Raw genomic sequence first — 23,490 nt, forward strand, 5'->3', positions numbered from 1 at the left:
TTGTAATAAGACTGTTCAAGAAATCCAAGGGAATTTTAGTTTGCAATAAATCATGCTATGGAAGTTCTACTAGTAAATAGATCTGGCTAACTCTGCCTAGGTTATATTTCTGACTCTCCAATGGAGCTACCAATAATCATTGACTGATCTATCTCTGCCCTCTTAGGTTGATATAATCTCCAAGACCATCCACCATTGTTTTGGGGGGTTTTGGGGGAAGGGAGCGCCGGTTGGAGCTCCCCGATATCTGTAGCGTAGTCACCAAACAACTGCTCAAATATGTATACATTAGATTTGTACTTTGTTTGGCAATTATTATATTGCCACAGTAAATAGGGAAGGAGAGTTATTTAGGAATCCGTTCAGCATTGTTGAATAATCTGTGTTTTTTAATGTTTTGAATCGGTTATGTTGTAATTATAATAAGTATGACTATGTTATTCATGATATGTGGTTTTGAGAAAATCTAATTGTTAATTCTTGTAATTGATCATGTTTTTATATTTTTCTACCTATATATTTCAGACAGAATTTGTGCTCGTGAGGAAGGGGTCTTTGAAACGCTGAAACGCGTGTCGGAAAACATTGATTGCCATTTTTTTGGTCCTTCTTAATATATGATTATTCTTTGTCATTTTTTATGTAATCTGTTATTTTGTGTATTTTTTATTGAATTTTATGTAATATTTATAGTGATGTGTATCTTGTTTTTAATGTGAACATTTATTAAATGAAATTGAGTTTTTTATATTGAATTATATCTGTGGTTCCTTTACTTATTCACCCTTCCTTTTTCTTGATATGTTGATGCTATGATATACACACAGTAAATATTATAATATGCCACAACATCCTATCAGACCTTCTCAAATGATGGAACATTCTAGATGTCGTACTGTTGGTGACTCCTAGTGATGCAGGACTGGGTTAAGAGAGATCTCTCTTCACTGGATGCCCCTATAAAAGTTGCAGATGCATTCCTGGAAGCAAAAACAGACAGGTGCTGTTCTGTTGGACTAACACCCCCATTCTGTAGAGAACAGAAGACCGTTGTGAGATAATACCAAGTTTATTTTCTATCAATCATTGTTTATTTGGTTTGTATGGAAAAGAGTTATGGCTTCGAAAATCAAAAGCATTACATTCTGGCTTAAATAATCACATCATCTTTGCATAATGTTATAAAGATGCAGTCAAGAATACAAAATTTAGGTCATTGGGCCAGCACCCGGGGTCCTTTCATCTCCCTGGTTGTAGTAAATCATCTACTTATTTGTTCATCGCTGATTTCTTAGGCATCACATGCTTCTCACAGTGGCTGGGGGTGTTTCATGTTTTGTTGATGGAGCTGGAATCTTTAAAGACAAAATGAAAGTAATGAGAGGAAGAAAAGATGAGCAGAAACATATATATACAGTACTACCAAATGAGATATGAGAGAAAGCTGTGGAACAGTCACAGATTTTAGAATGTCATTTTCTTCTAATGGCCAATTCACAAAAACCTTAGGTTTGAAGTTTGCTAATTTTTGCCTGTTAGTGAATCACAAAGCCTGTATTTCTTCTCGGATAATTGTAATTGATGTATATTTTTAAAGGTGGAATGTGTCACGAATAGTGTTTTTGCACTCACAGTTCTTTCTTTTTTTCTATGAGACGAGGAACAAATTTTTCTCTGTGGAGAAACATATTCCCCCTCTATTTTGTCTTTCAAAGTTCTGATCCTAGAAAAAAACTGCTGCCTTTGCCTTGACAAAACAACTTTCTAAAGATGTGAAACTACTTGAAAACTAGTGTGGGTGTTCACCATTGTTATGGTCTGGCTTGACAGTGTAGCTGTTGCCAGACAATTATGTGAAAATCACCAGGATAGGGGCTTTGGCTCTGTCCACATGTTGGGAGCCATGAGTTCATGTGTTGATTAGGCAGAGTAAGTGCTTGCCCTTCATACAGTGGTGGTCATATTGTTTATTTATCTAGCTGCCCACGCTTGAACTTTCAGAGGCAAACACGTCATTGTAAAATTATTAACCCCTTCGATGCGGGTGATGAAACCATTCCGTCATCAGTCACGGTTGAGATGTGCTGATGACGGAATGGTTCCATCACGACCACACCCAGTTAAGGAATGTTCAGCACAGTGCTGAAATTCCTGCCGCATGGATGTGGTTAAAGTGCTTTAAATGCCTAGATAATTTATGGCATTTTTCTCTGCTAGCAGCACAGATGGGAGGAGAGCAGGCATCTACATACATGGATTTTTAGGCCTCACATGACATTTCAACTGTCACCTGACCTTTTAACCTACACCAATTTTATTCTATAGTTCTTTACTTCTATACATATCAATTCCCATGCTATTCACATATAATGATTCGCATGGCCAAGCCCTATTCCTTTAAAGCCTGACCTGTTGACATTTCCAATACTTGTAAATGATTAGTTCACTTAGGAATGCCAACAAAATCCTACTACATCAGCTCCTGCTAGTGGTGTATATAGGAGTCAGGATTGTGACCAAGTGAACACAAATATTTGCTTACACTGCTAAGATTGACATGGGTTTGCAAACATTTTAAAATCCGAACCCTAAGTAATACTCCAAATGGTGACTGCGAAAAATCACCAATTATCAGAAAGGTTAATGAAAGGAGTGGGCAGTCTGGAGATTAAAGCTAACTAAAAACATTAAAAAATGTCAATCCAGATGCAAAGGTGAACACGGAAGAACTAGGGTTAACCAGTGGGTACCCACAGAGATATGGTGTACACGTTTCATAAACAATGGAGACAAACCTTTACCCACCAAACTAGGTGCATGCTTCATCGTCGGTTTTGCCTCACATTGATCTAAATTTATTAGGACGACAGATGGGCTACACCCTGGACTAGAAACAAGCATCCTGGGAGTGGTTTTGGGGTATTACCCCTTATAATCCTGGCTAGTTTGAATCCACTAGCTTAGCGAGCAAGGGACCCACGTATGGACATACCCATCCCACTTTCGGCAGAAAGTACTGCAGCCACAAATGATGGACAGACTGCTGAATAAATCAAACATTCACCCCTCGTCAAGAGATCTGGGTTAAAGCCATCATTATTTTGCTCACTAAGCTACCCCAGTTTGGGCACAGCCATATGCAAATCAGCCTTGAACCTGGTCCTAATGGAAAGAGTCCAGGACGAACTGCCAAGCAACGTTCTCTTTGAACTGGTACACTAGCAAAACAGGAGCAGTTTCACCCGAATTATGGGCCCATCAGACAGGTACAGCTTGGTGCCACTGACACAGTGAGCAAGGAACCCTTGTCTGTGCATACCCGTGCCTCCTAGAGTAGTACATGAAACGCACAAAAGGTGTAGGAAGAATGCTTGCAATCAGAATTGCTACTAAGGTGAAAGTTAAAAGCTGAGGCTGATGGTAATTGAGTCCAAGTTGGATAGAAGGCCAGGTTCATCCTGGTGGAGAGTATACTTTCTATTCAGTCTGGCTCCACACAAGGAGTCTCAGTTTAAATTTCATGTTGGTGGGAGCTGCGAGGAGATTGTTGTCTGTGCCAAGAGCAGGTCGCTGTTGGAGCTTCATGTTGGCTAGAGATGCAGGTATTTGTTGCTGATGCAAAGACCTGTACGCCAATTGACCTTCATGCTGGTGGTAGATGCTGGCGGTTGTTTCTGATGTGAGGAACCCAGAACTTCTACATTTTCACCTGGGTCCAGTTCTTGCAGTTTTAATATAGAAGTACACTCTGACACCAGCCAAGGATCCAGGACCTGGGGAGGCACTTCTTGACGTCAGGACTCTCTTCAGCAGAGGCCAACAGTAGGGACCAGGCAGGTCCATTTGCTGCTGGACAGCTGGGCAGTTGCAGTGTGGCCCTGTAAGCATGGTATGTTCCTGTAGCTCAAACAGTTGACCTTTGGAGTCATTTCTGGGATCCTGGGTTTAAGGCAGGCAAGTCCAGTCTTACTTCTTCAGCCAGTAGGACAGTAGTTCTTTAAATCGTCTAGGTCCAGGAGTGTTGTAATGGGAGGTTCTGTGGGTGCCACATTTATACCTAGTGCTACCCTGTCTGTAGAGTGCACCGCCTTTGTCAAACTCTAACTAGCTCTGGTCAGTTCTTTCCCTCGATCTGGCTCCAATCCATTCAGGGAAATAGGGGCTGGCAGGCCCAGATATGGGCTGCATTTTCTAGTGACAGGACAGACCGCTTCAGATTCAGGAAGTGGGTGGTCACATCTGTCATACTACCCTGCTCAGGATGGCTGAGTACAACCCCTAGATCATCCTGCTCGGGAGAGGAACACCCTTCCCCACACTTAAGGCCCTTTATCTCCTGTCTGAAAGACACACACATCAAACAACTGAAAAGACAATAATAGTCATGTGACAGTGGGCACTAGCAGAAAGACACATTTAGTTTTGGCAGAAACGTTTCAACTTTCTAAACGTAAACTGGCTCAGGGCACACACGAAGAACTTCACACTAGCTTTTTGTGATTACAGATATCCTGGAAAAAGGGCAGCGAGGCAAGAAATTCCAGACACGTCTGTGAGGGGAAACTCCAGAAGTTTCTTCCACTTTAAAGCTGGCCCCAGGTATATAAATAGGACCCCTAGACCCACTCTTCAGTTCTCGACCTGTGGATTACTCTCAGAGTGCGTCCCTGCTTTCTCAGGCCTGCTGCATACTTTAGAGTACTGCCCTACTGCTTGAAGAGAACTGCCATGCTGCCTGAAGTCTGCCCAGTGCCCTCAGAGGACTGTCCTGCTGCTTAATACCTGCACATCTGCTTAAACACAGGACTTCCCGAGCAAACCCAAGTGCTAGTTGACTTGCTTCCTGATCAGAGCATCAGGGGCAGAGAAAGCTCCAACCATCTTGAACCCACACCTGACCCAGCCTGAGTATGTTATGTCCCTCCAAGTGCTACCCATCGAGCCCTGGACCCTTGGAAGTGGTGCTAAAGCTGATCAGATAGCTCAAACCCACACTTTGGGCCTTGTTTCCTCTTGGAAACCAAGAGAAGACAAGGACCCACCTGTTTGCCGTTCTTCCCAAGGTACATAGCCTTTGTCTTGATTTCACAGTAGCTCTCACTGCGCTCTTCTCAGCCGTACCACATCATGTTCAGCAGCGCCCCCCTGTGAGACTAATCAGCCATCTGGAACTCTCATCTGATACAGCCTGTGGCTTTGTCCTGCTGGAGATTTTTGAATTCCAAAACAGAGACTAAGTCCGCACATAGAAATCTTCTCTGCAACTTCGTCCAGTGGCTCCCGAACAGCGACGCCTACTCTGCGGATACCACTGGCTGCCTTGCCCTGCTGAACTTTACCTTGTTAGATTATGTTAAAAATTATTTCTAGACTGCATGTACAACATGAGGTTTCTTGGTGCTGGGGTACTAAAGAGGTAACACAATCATAAGTTATAAAGGGAAATTACACTGACTGGTATGCTTGTCAAAACAGCCAGGTCTAGACCTGTCTAAACTTTAGGTAACCAGGAGACTGCCGAAAAGTGAGAGGGAATGAGTACCAAGTCGTAGGTGCCTGAACATAAAATCTAATGTTGCTCATTCTTTTCTTGTTATATTTCGGGATGGACAAGTGATTCAGGAAAGAAGATCGAAGTCTCCTGCTTGGGATATTTTTCTTGAGTCTTGATTCTAAGCTGTTTTAAGTCTGGTGAGTAAATTCTTCTCAATAGACCAACATACAGTGAGTTGGCATAATCAAATCTGGAGATTTTGCCAACTCACTGTATCAATTCCATACCAACTTGGATCAGAGCTTTGAGAGTGAGGAATCTGGCTATTTTTTATCCTTCAAAGATTTGAAAAACTTGATGCAATTACTGGCCAAAGCTAAGCTCTTAAAGAAAGCTCATTGTCGATAAGACTTTTAGTTATTTTCTTAGTGGAGTGGGTGTTCCCCATTCTTCAGTTGTCCAAAAGGAATCATTCCACATGTCTAATTTTTACACAAGATTATAATTTCTGTTAAGTCTGCATTGAGTTTGACATAGTTTCTACTCATCCAATCATGAATGAAAGACATCCTGTTATGATAATTCTTTGGGGAAGACAAAGAGCCATCAAACATGAGGAGGAGCTGCAAGTCGTTTGCGTAGTTGCTTAATGCTTGGATGAGAAGAAGGATACAGATGTTAAAGAGATGTGTGGAAAGAAAGAAACGTGGTGGTACTCCACAATCCAGTTGCACTTCTGGCACCTTTATAAGGGGGGCCAGACTGACCAGGTGCGGTTCTTTGGGAAATATCTTCTCTAATTCAGAGGTGACTTGAGAAGCCCAGCCGTCTCAACCCAGTCTGCCAATATATCGTGGTTGAACGTGTCAAAGGTAGCTGACAGATCCAAAATAACCAACGCTGAGGTGGAGCCTTCATCACATTCCTGCAGCGCCTCATGTACCATTGACAAGATGACTGTCTCAGTGGAATATGCAAGCCGAAATCCAGCTTGATGCAGATTTGAAAAATATGACTCCTCAAGACACTGCGCAATATGAACTTCTAGTAATTTTTCTAGGGATGGTAAAAGGGGAAAAAGTTGATACATTTTCATTGCTAAGGAGTCTTCACCAGATTTCTTCTGAAGGGGAATTACAACTGCGTCCTTAAATGATCTAAGTACACATCCTTGAGATAAAGAAGAGTAAAGCAAAGACAATATAGGACCTGGAGCAGCAAAGAGGACAGATTTGAGAATCTAGGAGGACAGGGGACTTTTGGAGACCCGGACTCTACTGTAGACAGTCATTCAGTCAAGCGTTCTTCAATGATGGAAGGAAAGATATCTGAAATAGAAGAGTTACTGTCCTCAAAATTAAGGAGCTTTTCCCATCTCACATCAAATACCCTTTATTGTTTTTATTTTTTCAATAAAGAAAGAGTTTAATGTAATACAAAAATCCTGGGAGGAAGAGTAAGGAAGAGAACATATGTTAGGTTTAGATTATTCAGACACGAGTTTAACATTTTATTTGACTTATTTGTAGATTATAATATTTTATTTGCGAAGAAACAGGACTATGCTTGCAATGATACAGCTTTGTTTTCCTTCAAATACATTTTGAAAATTATCTTTTTTTTCTGGTGCATGTGCTATACAACATTTCCGCTCTGCTTGTCCTAATTCTAGCTTTCTCTGTGAAACACCTGGAAGAAACGTGAACGGTAAGTACTTTAGATATACGACTGGGGGCTTAGGTGTTTCCTGGCTTAAGTAGCCAGGAACACATTTCCATTTTTCTACAGAATGAGCAGCATGGTTCTAAAACCGTCATGGAAGTTAAAACAGAGCTGCATTGTGTTTCCATTTTCCCACTGGACCAACTGTATGACTGATATGACAGACAAAGAGGCCTATTTTCAAGCCTCTTGCGCCGCCGGTAAGTCACTTTATCTCATGTTAAAAGTCACGCACCAGGAGCGCAAGGGGCTTGTAAATAAGCCCAAGGTTTACTAAATTGAAAGTGTGGCCCATCAAGAGAAAATGTGATAAATAAATTATCTGATCAAGAACAAGTAGAAACAATTAAAATACTCACATGTGGATTGATTGACCAGACTTGGTCTAATGTGTGGCCCTTTTTAGGTTTCACCCTCATAGCGCTTGCGCTGAGATTGTGAAAGCTACTGTTTTTGATACAAATCTGAAAAGGGACTCACATCCCTCTCCCTCACTTTCCACTGTATACTTGCCACTTTTAATCCATTTCGGTTGGCTGTGTGCACTATTATCTGCATGTGTACTGAACTTAATTAAAATAGGTGCCCGTCCGAGTGTTATCTGTAAGCTCGGCACCCACTTGCTATGTGCCTTTGTGGACATACACTATACAAAAGATAACACCTATTGCTTTAGGCAGTGATCGCTAATGTTATGTGCACTTATAAATAAAAACCAATACAACTAGTGATTTTAAAGACACAAACCGAGTAGTAAAACAGAAGAAAACAATAATTTAAGTTGCAATTACAGGTTTTTATAAAAAGACTAATTTAAAATATGCCGCCAAGGGGGGTGTGGCTTGGAGCCCGATGGAGATGACGGTGGTTTGGTGAGGCTCCCGGTCCGGCACCGTGGAGGCGTGCTTTGCTTCTAACGGGGAGCTTTCTGGCTGAGCAGTGATGTGAAATACTTCTCACACAAACGAGAGGCTTTTCATGACCTCTCGCATCGGCATTTCGTGATTTATTGCAGGTAACGCAGCCGCGTTATTCTCTGAAGTGAAAGCCGCCATTTTGTTTCACCGGCGCTTATCGCTAACAACATCTAATGTTGCGGTCTTTGCCAGCAACGGTCCTAGAATCAGTGCAAAACCTACTTAGCTCCCCTGGATGCAAGGCTTACTTTGAAATTTCCTCTAACACACCAAAGTGCCTTTATTAAATCTTCCTCTGCTTGATACAAGTTCTGAGGACATGCATATTCAGCCGCCATTTTGGGGATTATGAATGTTTCACCACGCTGCAACTATGAAGGCATAATAAGATAATACCACTGTAAGCTCCTTTTAATGCACACTTAAAGCACTACTTTTATCTTCAGCAACTCTTCCCTGTTATTGATGGCACATTGGTGAAGTAATGTCATGACAGTTAGCACAGCATTGTTTTACTGGCTCTCACTCCAGTTTTAATGCGTAAGGTTATCGCTTTTCGCCATATACCACTGCTTATTCCTGTGCATATTTGTCCCTCAACATCTCACCTATGTTACTTTTCTCCATGTAAGAGTTTGGTGGTGGCGCAGTAATCCAAGTTTTCCTTATCTATTGTTAGAGATTGAGGTGATGTGATTACAACCACCATTGCTTCTTTCAATTTAAGTTATGTGGTTGTATGCTTTGGACTGGGGACTAATTGGATTCATGTTATATGGGAAGAACAAAAGGCACCAGCTCTGCTGCTTTCAAACCTAAACATATATTTATCAAAAAATCTAAAGTCTTCTCAGAGCTGTCTAACTTGGACACTCTGGATCTCCTTGCGTTAGATCAGTGCAACACAGGTATCGAGCCTGCGCAAGTATGTACAGGCAAGTCGAATATGAAAAGATTAAAAAAAGACCCTCAATCACCACTAAAACCAACTTCTCTAGTATCAATGGAACTCTTATTACAGAAAATCAGAGTCCTCAGACCTTTCATGGAGGAAACGAATACAAAATTACAATCTCTGTCTGATAATTGGTTGCAACTCGATGCTAGACTTTTAACTGTAGAACAGAGAGTTTCTTCTCTGCAGGAAAACCATCAATTGTGTTTCCTCCTTAAATAAAGTCTTAAGTGTCAATTCTTTAAAAACAGGTTGGGGACCTTGAAAATCTAAACAGGAGAAATAATTTACGCATCTACAATCTAGCAGAGGGGGTTGAAGGGACGGATCCTATTGCCTTCTTTCAACCTTTCCTTCCCAAGATTCTTTATATGCCAGAAGACACTAGACTGAACATACAACGGGCTCATAGATTGGGCCATGCTACCAAAGCTACGAAGTCTACACAGAAACCAAGAGGAGTCATCTTATATTTCTTGGAGTTTACAGATTTGTTAAAAGTCCATGCTGCAGTTAGGGCCTGCCAAAAGATCATCTGGTCTGGTGCTACACTATTCTTTGCACAGGACAATTCCAGAGCTACTACATCAAGACATAAAGCTTTTCTCGATATGAAACCAACTCTTCAAACCATAGGCGCCAGATATAGACTTTTTCATCCATGTTTGATCAAAGTTACTTATAATAACAATAATATTTCTTATGATGACCCAGTACGTTTACAAAGTCTCATTAATGCGCATAGCATGGATTTCATGGACTTTTCAGCTCATCCTCCTCACATGGAACTTGACATATTTGAGCTTACTACTTAGGTTGTTAGATTTCATGTTGATTATGCCATATTCACCACTACATGTTCTTACATTCTAGTCATATCTTTGCTCTTTACCATGTACTTTTAAAAGTTTTTGCTTACGCTTATCATATATGCCAGAGTTAATCCTATTAATTCACTTTTTCTCTTTTTTCTCTTGTTCTTTTATAGCCAGATTTATGTTATATTGTGTCCCCTCCAAGGTCCGGTTCGGTCCTCATTGGATTTTTCATCCTCTCCATGTGGTCCCACCTCTCCCCACTCTTTCCTTCCCTCAATGTAAGTACGTCTTTTGTTTTGTCTTTTGTCTTGTTTCGCATATGTTTTCTCTTTTTCCTTCTGGTATCTTATGTAATTTTTCCACTCTTTTTCTTACCTCTAAATTCTACCAGTTCTTACTTCATTATTCAGCATTTTATCTTTCCTATTTCCTCTTCATCTCATAATTTTTCATTTTCTTTGCTTCTTTATCATACTTACCTTTATGATTTCATTCCATTTCTGTTTACTCGTTCTTAATATTTTACAATGTTGTTATAACGAATCAGACTTCTGCCTCACAATTTTGTTGTCCTTTGCTTCTGATTATTTATGTAATTGAAGCTTATTTCATGGAATGTTAGGGGACTAAATTCACTCATTAAAAGACAAAAAGGCCTTACTCATTTAGCCAAACTGAATGCTGACCTGGTGTTTTTGCAAGAAAGACACCTAACAGATGCCGAATCACAAAAATTAAAAAGAGGGTGGGTAGGGAATGTTTTCTCATCTCCAGGAGATGGGAAACGCAATGGTGTAACTATACTTTGTCGCAAATCACTTCCACTTTCTCTCTTGTCACAAGAATCTTACTGCGATGGTAGATGGTAAATTGTCAAATTGGTATTGAAAGATGTCCCCATTTCTCTTCTCAATGTATATGCCCCCACATGTGGTGAACCCTCTTTCTGGTCCACATTAGCCAAGCAGATTGCACAATCTATGGAAGACAACTTCATATTAGCGGGTGACTGTAACCAGGTTTTTGACCCATTCATAGATAGGAATTCTAGATTTCCCTTTGTTCCCAATAAACCGCATAAATCCTTTGTTCATACCATAAGTCATCACAAACTTTTGGATGCTTGGCGATTGTTTAATCCAGTTACCAGGGAATATACTTTTTACTCTCCTACCTATCATACCCAGTCCAGAATTTATTACATCTTTGTCTCCCACACCATATCGCAAACACTCACACATGCAGATATTGGTCCTATTTTAATTTCAGACCATGCTCCTGTTTCAGTTGGTATTGACATTCTACCCAAATCCTCAATCCCTTAAAGAAGGCGTTTTATTTACGCTCTTCTTTTAAACCCAGAATTCACTACTTCTTTTACTAATTTTTACCAACAAATATTTTGAATTAAATCATACCGATGATATTCCATTTTCAACCATATGGGATGCCTACAAAGACTCAGCAAGAGACTTCATTATCAGTTTTGTTGCTAAACAACATAGATCTGCCCATTTACAGACTACAAATCTTCTCCAAGACTTCAAGATGCTAGAGCACTCCTACTATACCTCACTCTCACAAGACTGCCTAACAGTGCTTATAAACGCGAAGATGCAATTCAACAATAAATGATGACGCCTCATTGTACTTGTTAAAATCTAGTTCTAAGTTCTACGGAGGTAAAAATAAAGCCAGCAAAATACTGGCTAATTACTTAAAGGTCAGACAGAACAAACTAAATATAGAATCAATATATGATGATAATTTGACGCTGAAATTCTAAGTGAATTTTCCCTCTTCTACAAATCTTTATACTCCTCCAAAACACAACCCACTGTACATTCTCTATCACACTTTTTGTCTAATATACAAAAACCTCATCTCTCCTCTCTGGACTTGTCCTCCTTAGAGTCAGATATTACGCAACAGGAATTATTGTCTGCACTACATCATTTGAAAAAAGACAAGGCACCGGGTCCGGACGGCTTCACAGTTGAATTTTATTCACACTTTTTCAAATTCCTTTTGCCTAAGCTGCATTTTTAACAACTTTCTTCACCTCTTCAAATAAATCTTCTGGATCTTTTTCAGAAGCATATATCTGCCTTATTCCCAAGGAAGCTAAAGACTTATAGACCCATTTCACTGGTTAACATTGATTACAAAATCTTTTCAAAAGCATTGGCTATCAGACTGGACTCTTTCTTACCACATTTATTGGGAAAGGAACAGCCTGGCTTTGTTAAAGGCCATTTTATCACAGACAATACCGACACCTTTTCAATATACTGTCCGATACTGTCCAAGTCTTCGCGCCTGAAACACTCTCTGGCTGCCATCGCGTTAGATGCGGAAAAGGCGTTTGGCTTCGGTCCTAAATTTATTTCTTTGATTTCTCACCCTCCTCTACTCTAATCCCCGTTGTGCAGTTTGCGCAAATGATTTAATCTCCTCTTTTTTTGATTTGGGTAGAGGGGTCCGTCAAGGTTTAATTTGGCTTTAGAACCCTTCCTCTCCAAACTCCGCCGGAACCCAAATATACATGGCTTCAAGATGGTTAATTCTCATATTAAACTATAAGCTTATGCTGGCGATATTTTACTTTTCATCTCCGATCCAAATGAATCAATTCCTGTCTTTTTAGCTGAAGTCCAAGCATATTCCCTTATTTCTGGTCATAAGTTAAACAATGATAAATGCAAAATCTTACCCTTATCAAAATATACTTTTAAATTAGACTTTCATGCCTCTCATTTTACATGGAGTTCAAATCATATTAAATACCTAGGACTCCACATTACTTCTAACATATCTGATACTGTAGTACTATGTATGACTAAATGTATTCAAAAGCTAATGACCTGACCACTAAATGGCATCCTCTTTACTTATCTTTGTGGGGACGCATAGACACCATTAAAATGATGCTGACACCCATAATTTTATACACTATATCTAACATATTACTCTTGATTCCTGTTAAATTCTTTAATAAAATCAATTCAATTCTCTCTTCCTCCTATGAAACAACAAAAAGCCCAGAATGTCTTTGAAAAGACTAATACGTTCTAAAGACAAAGGTGGAGTCAACTTTCAAGACTTTCGAACTTATCAGATAGCATTTTTTATTTACATCAGGCATCCTTTTGGTTACTTGAACGCATGGATGATTGGCCTTTGTGGACTTCAAATGAAAATCTCTTCTTATCTCCCTTTTCATTACGAGAGTACTTCTCCTTTTTACATAAACCGCAGACCCTCTCCACCCCATAATCAAATTGACTTCTAATCTTCTCCAGATATCATCTCCTCCTCAAACACACACTATAGACTCCTTTCTTAACTCCCCCATCTGGCATAAGTCTACTTATCCGCAACAAAACTTTTTATACACTCACCCAATTGTTTCACTTACCTACTTCATTTAATATCAAATATATTCTCTTAAAAGATGCTGTGATGACTACTTACACGCAACTCTCAAATGCACCTGTTATATCAAATGACTCTGACTCCCTCTCACAGCTAAATACCATACTAAGAAACTCACCTAGAGCTTCTACTATTTAGCCCTCTCACAGCTAAATACCATACTAAGAAACTCACCTAGAGCTTCTACTATTTATAATTTTTTACAAGGCGCAGATATTACTAGACAATTGAGGTAGCGTGGGAACATGATTTTCAGACCTTCTGGCCAATCCCTTTATGGAGGAATTTATGGATTAAATTACGCAAATCTTCTAGGGCAGCAAATATAACGCAAATGCTGTTTTTTGCTTATAATAGACTTTTATTATCACCATATGTTTTAAGCAAATGTTTTTCAACTGTTTCAGATGTGTGCTGGACTGTCTCTCTGCAAAAGCCGATTTATTTCACATGTTATTTGCTTGTCATTTTGTTTGTAATTTCTGGAAACAAGTATGGACTCAAATCAACTTAATTTTTGGTACTAAGTTTCCTATTTCTTTCACCAATGTCTTCCTAGGGAGCCTTTCACCTGTATGGGAAAATATGACGTTTAATGTTAAAATTATAGATTTGTTACCAGCTGTAGCTTTTCAGCAAATCACTATAAACTGGAAGACAACAATTTCCTATAGAGACTGGTGGTACAATATTTGCCACAACCTCAGATTAGATACTGCTTTTGATTAGTATTCCGATTTAAGATGTTATTTACATCTTCTTTATTGTCATTTTGTGAGTTTGATTCTTATGTACCTAAACTTGTTTATGCTACATATTTCATTATGAGGATATTAAGATGTACTTCTTATTGACACCTTCATATTACTCAATAAAGTTTTCTTGAACTTAAAAATATCCATGCTGATGTCCAGCTGGCATGGAGGACATCCTGCTTCCACAGGTGATAGGTCTTGAAACATGATACTACTTAAAATTCTCCTGCCGCTACTTGATATTGGTTCGTTCCTTGCCCCTTCTATTACATTCTGTAATTTATTGGCTCTATAACAAGGTTTTCACTTAATTAGTACAAATGCATAGTCATATCCAATCGTTGGACCGGATATATTATTTTGGCACTATTTTGTGTCTCTTTGTTCACTTTATCTTTGTTACTCTCTCACGTATGCCCCCTAGTAAAAGTATTTAATGGTAAATTTTTGGGTACAGGTGCTTTCAGTTGGGTATGCTGAGGTCAGATTTCACCAGGAATATTTAGATACACACAGACAAAAAACGCAAACACACTCTCCCTCTCTGTTTTGAAAAAATATTGTGTTTTCTCTGACCTTACAACCCCTACCAATCCGAATTAATCTTCATTTCCACTACCCCTTCAGCCCCTCTCATGCACCCTGCTTGTCCAATAAAATATTACAGGACAGGGTGATTGTTGGAAAACCTGAAGCTGACACCACCTGAACCCCTTACTCACCAAACTAAGTCCCAGTACCAATGCTCCCCCTCCACTGATTCGAGTCTTTCACCCATAGACAGAGACAGAATGAAAATTCAAAGTTGATCAAAGGTGGATACACTGAATAGCGCAAATCGAACTATCTGTTGTTTCGGACGAAAAACAACAGCTGGAACTATCACTCTGAATGATCAACATGGACAGGTTTAAAATATAAAAAATTCATACAGCAGCCAATTACACAATGCTTCAATAAAAGAAGATACGTGCCAATGAGAACAATTTTTATTGAATCAAACAGTCGTCAGTGGCCTGCAACGTCATGGAGCTCAACCCACCACAGTTAAATGTGAAACTAGTTCGCTTCTCTGCAGAGGTGATGGCTCTGAGAGTGTTCAGTGGGCCTGCGCCACCAGGGAGAAATAATGATTGAGATGTTGGGTAGCATTGTCATGACGTACCAGTGGCGAGGGTACTTCTGCTTGTGGCAAGAACCTCTAAGGGAACAGAAATATACCCACGGATTGTCATTGTCAATTTTCCAAGTGGAATAAATGTAATTGTTTCACAGCATGGAAAGGAAGTGAAATGTATGCGGGTCTTCTGACTCAACACAAGTGCCAGAGAACCGGCCCCCATTCTTTACATACCCCTGGAGCTGTAAAGCCCTCGAGGAGGCCACTTTTAGCAATTCTTCAATCAATCAATCAATCAATCAATCAATCAATCAATCAAGGGATTTGTAAAGTGCGCTACTTACCCGCTATGGTCTCAAGGTGCTGGGAGTGAGGGGGGCAGCTGCCACTAGTGGTCGAAGAGCCAGGTCTTGAGCAGTCTTCTAAAGGCCGGGAGGTCTGAGGTCTGTCGTAGGTGGAGTGGGAGGGCATTCCAGGACTTGGCGGCGTGGTGGGAGAATGATCTGCCCCCAGAAGTGGTTCTGTGGATGCGCTGGACGGCCAGGGACAGGTCGGTGGCGAGGTGTTTCCTGTTGGGTACGTGGAAGGCGAGTCTTTTGTTGAGATAGGTAGGGCCCGTCTTGTGGAGTGCTTTGTGCGCATGGATCATGACTTTGAATGTGATTATTTTGTCGACGGGGAGCCTGTGCAGGTCTCTCAGGTGCGGGGTGATGTGGTCCCTGCGCGGGACATCAAGGATCAGGCGTGCTGAGGCGTTCTGTATTCTTTGGAGTCTGTTGATGAGCTTGGACGGGGCTCCGGCATAGAGGGCGTTTCCGTAGTCAAGTCGGTTGATGACGAGAGAGTGTGTGACGGTTCTTCCTTCTGACTAGTGTGCATGAGGTACAGTGTGCCTGGATAAGTCATTTGATGGGACGTAAATCAATTCATCTGACTCAGAGAGGAAGAATTATCATCAATTGTCACCCACATCAAACCATTTTTCTTTCGATATGACACATGCAAGCTCATTATTCCATTCCATCTAATGCTAACTGGGCAATGCACTGTACTTTTTCTTCCATTGTCAAGTTCTTGAAACATTTTAATATTGAAACCAAACTTCTTCAATACGTTTTTTGTTTCCCAGGTTTCATTTGAAGTATCTTGGATATGACATTCATATAATCGAGCAGGAAAAAATCTGTTTATCAAAATCATAATCCCACTACTATCTATGAATACATTTTGCTGCATGTTACCTTATGATTACTTTCGAGTGGTAGAGGAACTAGTATTATACAGTATAATGAAGAGAAGGGGGGTTGATTCCAGTTGGATGGGTGAGTATCTATGTCTAACATTCTTAGATGTTGCCACTATCCTGAGAGAAAATAAATTAAAAAGCAAATCTGCATTATGCTTCCTGCCCTTGAATAACTGTTGATGGATAGGGTGGGTGGATGATGATCAGTAGTTTCTGGCTAGGTTGTGCTGGGGACAAAATGACTGCAGATATTATGGCTGTGTCCCTCAGTAAGTTTTATGGACAGTGGAGAGGAACTCAAACTCAATTCAGGCCTCTATTACGTGTCAGGGGAGAGCTTTCAGGGCTTGTTTGATGTTATCAAATTTGCAAAGATTGGACACAGTCTGGCTCTGACTTTCTGTAGCCTTTAAAATCTGGCAATGTGTTTCCAAGGGCAACAAGTACAGACAATGTCGCAGACGTCCAGGCATGTATTCTTTTTATATTTATCCTATGGTCCATTTGGATCAGTGAAATAGCGGGTTGGGTGTTGATGCCCTTACCCACTGACTGACTTGACTTTATGGATGAATGTCAGTAGAGATTCAATTGTAGCATCTTGTGGGTCCCTGATGGAAGAGATCTCACAGCTTGGGGTAATTTGAATATAGTGGGAAATGCTCACAGTGTTCTACTACTAAAATCCTAATTCAGGCTCGCGTCTTGCTTAGGACATGCTCCTTCAGCTAGAGGAGCACATGGTCAAGCATAAGGTGATGTTAGAGGGCTTCCACAGTCTTCTGTCTAGCTAGATGCTAGTGTATTGTGAGTGTATATTGTGATCAGTTCAAGTAACTGTACCAGGAATCATACATAGCTATTAAACAGCAAGCCGGAAAGTTGGATCAACCTTAGCGTAAACCACAGGACAATGTGCTGCTAATTCATCTAAGTTAATGGTTTTTGTTTTCCTAATGTTGGACAGGATAGACATAATCCACAGTGCACCCTGTCCAGCTATGATCACCCATTGTTCCCAACTTCATTATTCTGTCGCCAACCTTGTCCTAGGCCCAGATAGGTTAAGGAGCATTAGAGCTGTTTCTTGCATTCATTCATAGATACTATGTACATACTCCACCCTTTTTTTGGCTTTTGTTGGTTTAGTTCCCCTAATGGTCATACAGGCACATGCATCAAAGGATTTTGCGATCACAAACGGTGCAAATGGCAAAAATCGGCCGTTTGCGATCGCAAAATCTGCTTTTGGAATGCATGAAGGGTGAAGGCCCTCGCATTTGCAAATATTTGCGAATTCTCAAATTGCGATTGCATTTAAGGAATCACATTTTGCGATTCCTTAAATGCAATGCATGAAACTGTAAAAAATTGCGATTTCGCAATTAGGGGGAGCGAATTACCATGAGGTTGAACCTCATGGTAATTTGCAAAAACTTTGAAAAATGCACTTTTGTGCATTTTTCAAAGTTTCATGTTGTGCACACACATGCCCTTAGGGCATATGTGTGCACAACATATGTGCACAGATTGATTTCAGGGGTGCAACAGGGTGTCCTTTGGACACCCCTGCACCCTTGAAATCGCATTCTAAATTTGTGATTCGTTAATTGCTAATCCAAATTGAGAAGGTTGTTCCATTCATTTTATGGGCCTCTTATGAGTCGTAATTAAGAAATATTAAGAAATCGCAATTTTTTCAGCGATTTCTTGATGCATTTCATTTTGCGATTCTTTAATTGCGATTCCTTTTTTTTGCAATTAAGGAATCGCAAAAAGCAAAATTGATGCATGTGCCTGTAAATCCAGACTGACAGTAATGTAGCAGGTTATGTATATCAACATGTTCTTCAATTTGTCTTGTTGTTGTTCAATGGCCTTGCTAAGAAAGGGAGGTTGGAGGTTTGTTGGTATTTTGACAGGAACATGGTATTTATGGAAGGTGTTTCAGGAGGCTTGTGGTTATGGGTTGTTTCTGGGTTGAAGTACCACTCCAGAGATAGGGTGGCATTAAGTATATATTTGGTGTCCTTTGCAAGACAATGGGTGAATAGGTAGTTTTTAACTTGGAGGTCTGTGCTTAGGAGATCAATGATCTCCAAAGGTTTGAATGGGGAGAAGGCACATTGTAAGAGGACAGGCAAGATCCGCAATCAAGTGGGAGGGAAGGAAGACTGGCATTCTTGTTTTTGAATGAGAAATCCTCTGGATTTCATCCTCATAAATGATATGTGGCTCTCTGGACCTATATTGCACTCACCCCTAACTCGCCTACTGCAAGTCCCCTTGCACCCACAAGCCTATATCATGCCCGGCTCAACTTATCTATACCATAATAGTACTGCTGTGAACTAATTGGTGCTTAATTCTCTACCATACTTGTCTATATCTCTGCCTTTGTACCTACACCACTGCCTCAATAATCAAGTTCTCCTTCAAATGCTCATAACTTTCAGAAATGCCTGACAAACCCTATTGCTAATGCACCTGCAGTAAATCAGACTAGCACCAATGGTCCGGCCCCTACTTAGTGGGCATGCATAGACAAGTTACTGCTTCCCTTGCTTCCCCTTTGGCTTTTCTTCCTCTTTTTTGCTCTATTTTATATAGGGGCTATGTATACATAAGTTGATTATTTATCCTATGTTCTCGATTAAGTATGCTTTGTACTGCATAATTGTTGTATAATTGTTTTATTATTTAATTATTATTGCATACTTCTTGTATCTCAATCTAAAACCCAATGAATGTTTTGAAATAAAACAAATAAAATATGCCGCCAACCAGTCCAGAGATCACTCCTCTTGTAACCTTACTTTTATAATAGAATCATTTAAGATTTTCATGAAACAGGTAATCTTTCCGTATTATAAAAACACATTCTGCTGCCCAACACTTACATTCCTTTCACCCACTCTCACACACCGCTCACTCTGTACATTTACCTGCCATTTACACTACAGCCCCTCTTATATTGCCCTGGCAGTTACATACTGCTCACCCACCACTGACACAGTGCTGGCTCTGCACTCACACACCACTGACACAGTGCTGACTCTGAGAAAGCACTCACAACACTCTGCACTCATACACTACTCCAACACCTTTTATTTTTAAGGCAAAAAATAATGTATTGACCAATGCTTGTTATGAGTAGGAACTAACATATGTTGTTCCATTTTAAGGCCCTTTAAGTAGTCTGTTAAGTGGTAAATATTTTGTCAGTTACTCTCATTGGCCCAGTAATTAAAATCAGCCAAAACAAGCATTTTTGCAAAATCTTTTAAAACAGGAGAGTTTAACTCAGAAGATTCCTGAGGAAAAGATGGCATTTACTATTTCAAGGAAGTTTGGAACATGTATATTTCTTTTTACTTGATATTTTTTTCTTCGGAAATTCTTCTAAATCACAAGCGTGGTTGGGACCATGCCCAATACACTGTGTTTATCCAATTGCTGCGGTCGGCAATACCTTGCCCCGATCTCGCACGACCAGATATCTGTGGTGGGCAGTTTGTTCTCTTTTGCACTATTTTTCACATAAAACTTTAAATATCAATAATTCTGGTTCTCTTGGTTGTTTGTTTTTGTCATTTTGGTGTCAAATAATTCATTAAACTTTATTCTACTTTTCTAAATTACTGTACGATTGTTCTAGTGTTGTGTTTTCACTTTTATTACTGCTTGAGTGCTGCATAAATACTTTACACAATGCCTCTAAGTTAAGCTCAAATGTTTTTGTCCCAAGCTACCAGAGGATTAAGTACAGTTTGATTTATTGAATTTTCTGGCTCTCCCTGACAAGTATTAGAGCTTTTGTTGAGAACGGCTCACACCCTCCTCAGCCAACATCTCACATCTGCAAACCCAGTAGATTCGCTTTTCACAATTAGGATTTAATATAATTACTGAGAACCAAACTTTATGTCTCCAGTATCAGGCCTAGAGTACACTCTGCATGCTATTTATATTAGTGGTCTCATGGGAAAGGTACAGAAAGCAATAATATAAATGCACCCTTTGGGTGCAGGATCTTTGCCAAGACCAAAGGGGTGGTGCTGAGACTGTGGCGATATTCTCCACTGGTAATGGTTTCCTGTTTTGACACAACACTACATTCTTTGATCCTCCTTGATGGGTAGATTTAAGTAGGCATTCTAAAAAGTTCAGCCTGTTTATGTTTTGAACAACTATCACCACCTGATCCTAAGTCAGCATCTTTAACTTCTAAATAAATGGAAATAGGATAGTCATAGATGTTTAAGATGAAGTGAGGACCACATCCAATTTTCCTTGCACTAAAATTGATGCCCTAATCAGAGAATGGGATCAGCTTGATTGCACCTCAGAGGAGAAATTCTCTACTTCCTTCTGAAGTTCTTGGCATGTGGATACTGGCAGCAGAGGCCTAGATGTGGGAAGGCGTAGTGGATGTAGAGCCTTTGTACAGCAATAAGAGGCTCCATGGACCTCGAGCTAGTTGAGTTCATTGATGGTAACAGAAGGCCAACCTTTCCCCAAATAGAGTAGGCCTCATGAGTTGGTGCGGTTGAGGGTAGATCATTGACCAGAAAATCTTTGGGACTTGTTGAAGGGTGCTTCACAGAAGGGTGCTGAGCAGGTGGGTGCATCCATGTGCAAATCTTTGGGACTTCTGGAGTGACAACTGCTGAGATGGTCCTGAGGGGTGTGACTCATCCACTGGCAAGAATTTCTGATGTGGGCCCTCAAAAGATAGTGGTGAGGGAGCTAGGTGGGTTCAGTACAGAAACGTTTTTGTGAATTTTTGAAGTGGCACCATGAGATAGTGATAAGGAGGGTGGCTCCTCCACGAGCAAGTCTCTGGCACTTATTAGCTTCTGGTTATATTGCGTTTTGTCTTCCCTCAAAAGCCCCTCCTCTTTGACTGCCTATTTCCTGAAGAGAAAAAGAAGGTTCTAGCCAGGGTCTTTGTGTCAAAGATCTCCCTCCCCTACAAGGAGGTGAAGTCCTTTGTCGGCCTTCACTGGCAGGAAGAGACAGGTAGCTCTCCTGTTAAGAGTCAAATTAATATAGCTGCATGGATTTGACAAACCCTGAGTATAGCACAATATAAGGTATGGTGATGGGGAGTGCACATTTTGTTAATCTGAGTACACACCAGTTCTTCTCCGGTTTGGAGCAGCCACTCACCTGAAGTAAACGGTGCAGAGCAGTAATATTGACGAAAAAATATATTCAGCGCTCTCCCTACTGTTGCACTCACTGGATTTGGAATAGTAATTTTTACCCCAACCCTATCCAACACTTCCCCTACTGTTGCACTCACTGGAGTGGAAATAATAATCTTTACCCCTACGCTATCCAACGCTTTCCCTACTCTTGCGCTTACTGGAGCGGGAATAGTAATTTTTACCCCTATGCTATCCAGCGCTTTCCCTACTGTTGCACTCAGTGGAGTGGGAATAGTACTTTTTACCCCTACGATATCCAGCCCTTTCCTTACTGTTGCACTCACTGGAGTGGGAATAGTAATTTTTACCCATACACTTTCCAGGGCTTTTCTTACTGTTCCATTCACTGGAATAGGAATAGTCATTTTTACCCCTCCTCTATCCAGTCCTTTCCCTACTGTTGCACTCACTGGAGTGGGAATAGTCATTTTTACCCCCTCCCTATCCAATGTTTCCATTACTATTGTATTTATTTTGTTATTAAATGTATGCTTTTTTAAATAGTGTAATGTGCTAATTAAATATAGATTATTTTATTTAATTTTGAATAATTTATATATGTGTATGTTTTATTTTTATATAATTTAAAAAGTTTATAAATTAAAAAATGATAATAGTTAATAAAATGTATTTAAGTAAATATATGTATATGTACACATTTTTTGTGTGTTTATATTTATTAAATTAAGTTTATTAGTTATAATTGGTTATAATATATATTCAATGTAATTTATTTTGTTAATAATAGTAATATTATTATTTTTTTAATGTAAGTTATGTACTTTTATTAAGGTATGACATTTTTAACATCAATATTTCTGTGTTGATACTATTGTACTGACCTTTTTATATATAGGAAGTTAATATTTTTATTGTCAACATTTTCACATCGATATTTTTTTCATCGATATCTTTAATATCAATAGTTTAACATGGAACCGAAGTAAAGATGGGACTTAACAACTACCCTCAGCAAGATATCCTACACAAGAACTGATGCCTGGTCAATGAGACATTGTCCTAATCTTGCCCGATATTCAAAAGAGCTGGGATAGGGGGACACCTGGGCAGCACAATGACACTTCACCCCAGAAAAGGGTGAAAATGCTGAAACAACGCTAACAGGAATGAAACCAGCAACAGACGTTATTCATATCTGAGGTTGTGGTATCCATATATATCAAATTACGCATGCAGGACCATAACGTCTGGCCATAACTACTCAAACGCCCATTGCATACCAAGGACAATGAATGCAGCAATGAATATGTGTTTCACCATCCAAGCATTGATTTGGAAGCACTTTTTTGACAGTGATAATTTAAAGAATATTTTCAATAATCCACCAGCCTCATTCAGTCGAGTGAAAGAAGACAATTCAAAGGTCTGTGCCTAGTAACTTATAAAGTAATAAAAAGCGAGATGCCATTCCCAGTCAGACACAACTGATGGCTGCACTGATGAAATGCCTGTATGCCTGCATAATGGCGGAACTTGTGTCATGAATAACAGTTAAAAACAAGCACTTACACCAGCCAGTGACTGTCAAGGAATAGGGTGTTGTCTCTCCATGTGTTGACTTTAGTGACTATTTTAGGTTAGCTGGATTTTTTATAAATAGCAAATACATCTAGAGCCTGTCTTAGGTCTAAAAAGAGACACCTTAAACTACCAGACTTTCCTGATTTAATGTACGCAGTGATCTAGAGTGGGGGTCTAAGTAACTGCTGACAGATCTAGCAGGTGCCTTATCAAAAGACATCAGAGGGCAAGTCACATAGAGAAGCATAGGAACAGTTGATTTGATAAAAAGGC

At 39.9% G+C, this 23,490-nt stretch overlaps 1 protein-coding gene across 4 annotated transcripts in view; it reads right to left on the reverse strand.

The window, feature by feature from the left end:
* Nucleotides 1–1,054: 1,054 nt before the first annotated feature.
* LOC147662923 (uncharacterized) overlaps nt 1,055–23,490 on the reverse strand; it is a 397,679-nt gene continuing 375,243 nt past the window's right edge. For all 4 annotated transcript variants that reach the window (XR_015305468.1, XR_015305469.1, XR_015305467.1 and 1 more), the window contains one exon: nt 1,055–1,355. The gene's annotated coding sequence lies outside the window, so the exon portion shown is untranslated. The remainder of the gene's footprint in view (nt 1,356–23,490) is intronic.

The sequence above is a fragment of the Lissotriton vulgaris genome, unplaced genomic scaffold (assembly GCF_964263255.1).
Source record: "Lissotriton vulgaris unplaced genomic scaffold, aLisVul1.2 SCAFFOLD_304, whole genome shotgun sequence".
Classification (NCBI taxonomy): Eukaryota; Metazoa; Chordata; class Amphibia; order Caudata; family Salamandridae; genus Lissotriton; species Lissotriton vulgaris.